Source organism: Diadema setosum, chromosome 20, assembly GCF_964275005.1.
Source record: "Diadema setosum chromosome 20, eeDiaSeto1, whole genome shotgun sequence".
In the NCBI taxonomy this organism is placed as follows: domain Eukaryota; kingdom Metazoa; phylum Echinodermata; class Echinoidea; order Diadematoida; family Diadematidae; genus Diadema; species Diadema setosum.
In genome coordinates this window covers 23,455,164-23,458,225 of record NC_092704.1, presented here as the reverse complement: position 1 = coordinate 23,458,225, position 3,062 = coordinate 23,455,164, and the positions used below count along the sequence as shown (strand labels likewise).

The 3,062-nt window shown below is 36.5% G+C and overlaps 1 long non-coding RNA gene across 1 annotated transcript; it reads left to right on the top strand.

The window, feature by feature from the left end:
• The first annotated feature begins 384 nt into the window (after window positions 1-384).
• On the top strand, window positions 385-2,753 carry LOC140243749 (uncharacterized). Its single transcript, XR_011902248.1, has 3 exons — window positions 385-1,344; window positions 1,643-1,774; window positions 2,628-2,753. It is a non-coding gene; the product is annotated as an uncharacterized lncRNA (long non-coding RNA).
• The last annotated feature ends 309 nt before the right edge of the window (window positions 2,754-3,062 follow it).

Sequence of the window (3,062 nt, the reverse complement as noted above, 5' to 3'; positions counted from 1 at the left end):
AAAGGTCAAAGGTCAAAAGGTCAAGTAGAAATATTAAAACTTCTTTTTTTTCTCTGTACCTTGGAAAATTGTTCAAGGTACATGTATCTTCATGGAACGTATAGTATATACATGTACTGACTGATTATCTAGAGAATGTAGGGTTCATGGGGTCAAAGGTCAGGGGTCAAAGGTCAAGTGCAAGACTTCAAAATTTTACTATTACCCTCATATTTATGCAATGCCAGCAGGGTTATTTTTTTACACTTGGTGTATGCATGTGTAACCTAATAGAAATTCTCTGGAAAGTTTTTTTTTTCTCTTTTTGCCTCAAAGGTCAAAAGGTCAAAGATCAATTGAAAGTGCTGAACTAACTTTTTCCTCAATATCTCGGAAGTTGCTCAAGTTACCTTGAAACTTAGTACATATTATGCATGTTCTACCTGAAAGTAATTATCTCATGAATTTTAGGGTCAAGGGCCAGATGAAAATGGTAACAATTTACTATTCAATTCAGAAATTGCACTTTTTCTCCACACCTGTTCCTTGAAAATTACTCAATGCCTAAATGTATGAATGGTTCAAAGTCAAGTTAAAGTCCTTAAATCCCTAGATACATGCTCTCCTATTCATCCAATTAAACCTACGTCAAGGAAGGTGAACATTCAACACATTTGTGACAAACTTGTCATTCCAATATTTTGCCAATTTTGTGAAAATGTAATCACACAGTGTCCACATGTACTATCTAGACCTATTGGGAAAATCATGCATTATGGCGGAGGCATACCAGTCGCCATAGCGACATTTCTAGTTTTATTTTTTACTTTTAATATTTTTTATGATAAAGGGAATGCAAATTACCTGTTATTTGTATAATTTGTACTCCAAGGAGTACTCTGTCAGGACTATCCCTTCTTGGTGTTTAGATATGCAAGACATCCCTGGTATTTCTAAAAATTGATTTTAACGATAACATCTGAAACAAAAATCAGAGATATCGGTCTCATTTTTTCCTCCAGCATGAAATACAACCCTCGAGACCAATAAGAAATAATTAATTACATAAAAATCTAGAAGTGTGGCTATGACGACCGTTTATACCCCGAAGCATATTTGTTTTCTTCCTTTTTTTTTTGTCAAGCGTTTCTGTTTTTCATTTTCCACTTCCTTATCACTGATATTTCACAGTTTTTGTGTTTATTTTCAGATCAATGCGGACTTTGCCCAGTTGTACCGAGAAAAGTGCAGGAGATGGTGAACAGATGGGGGCCATTTTATGTCAATAGAATCTTGCACTTGCCAAGCGAAACCACCCTTAGTTGCAAGACATCGTAAGAAGATGTGAAGACATGGATGGAGACAGTAAGTCCTTCCGCCAATCCTCATAGATCTTGTGGCATTGATTATAATTACTGGAACAATTTCTGTCCAAAGTGTAAGAGTAAAACTTACTCATTTGTTTATGCTTCATTGCTATTACACATTTCAGGAAAGTGAATGTGCACGAGTTTGCTCTTCATAGACTGATATTGATAATAAGTCGAAAACTGAATGTTAGGGATTGTCAGAGCTGATACAATACGTCATATCTAATATGTTAAAGAGAATGGGTGAAATACTTAAGTTGAAAAAAAAAATTGTATTGTGTTCCATTCTATAGGAATTTTGTGGAATGTCACTACTTGCAGCGATGCTTCACAGACCCAACATCCCCATGTAGAAGAAAGGGAGAGGACCTCTCATGCTCCCGAGGGATGCCCAGCAGTACCTGGTGCAGAATGACTATGTGCCTGTAAGTACAGTATATGCTTAATGTTTATAGACTTGAAATCAGTTCATGATCAAATCACTGAGCTTCCAATTTTGAGAATTATCAATATGCATGTTTCATTGGGCTTTTAAGTACCAGCTCATGTTTAGAGAAGAATATTTGAGCTTCGTATCTTACAAAGCAAGACTCGTGTAGAATCTGCATGTACTCAGTAACAGGTGGAATTTAAAAATCTGAATTTCTCATGCTGTCGTGAGAAATGCAAAGTTTTCTTCTCTGATATATCAGTGTTTTTGAAGCGATTCTTCTCAAACAAACTTTAGAACATTCAGCAATGAGTATTGTGAAGGGGTATCTACCGTGTTTTGACAGTTTTCTTTTAAATTCATTAAATTAAGGATTAAAAATGCATGCTGACTTCTATTGATTTGTAATAATATGTACATCAAATATCTTATGAGTCTGGAACATGTAAATATCAAGTACAAGTTTGTAGGCCCCACCCCGATGATGGCAAAAAGTAATCTGATTTCTGGGAATTTTTTTCAAGGCTTTGAGGTTTACCAGATCAGTGAGACAAAATGTTTTAAAATAATATGTTCCGAAATATATCAGAAATATTTACTTGTACATCACAAACTAAAAGTTATGTGATGAATATGTTATTAGTACATTGTATTTAAGATCAATATGTAAAATTATATTTTAATATTTTTTTCCCTCCAGAGTGCCCTCTCACTGAGAACTTAACTTCCCTCTATGTGATGCAAAGTTTATTTGATAATAATTGCAGCCTTTGTCATTTGCTCAAACGATTCAAGTGAAATTTAGTTCGAAATATCAGTACTGCTATACATATTTAATCTCTTTTCAGGTAGGAACCAATGTTCATGGCATTGCTGATGCAGAGACTCCAACCCCAGCCCCAAGCATCTTCTGATCTGGAGATTCTCCCACCTGAAAGCCCTAACAAACGGGAAACGCCAAGTTGATCCGCGCGAAACGTAGACATCACGAGCGAGAAGCGCAAAGTTCAGTGATGCTAAAGATGCCACCTTCAGCCAGCCCTGCTTAGTCAGATAAGGGAGTGACTAGACGTACATCCAGTATTTTCTCATCCTGGACAAGACCATACTAAGTCCAGGCTGGAGATGACCGGAAGCAAGAATTTGACAGACTCTTTAAAGCCCACTGTGTCTTCATCGTCAAATATGCTTGGGTGCTTGAAGCATTCTTTGATTTTGTGGCGGCATATTCATGTACTGCTACAATCCCGAGTGAGGGCTTCGTTTTAGGGCATTAGCCACGA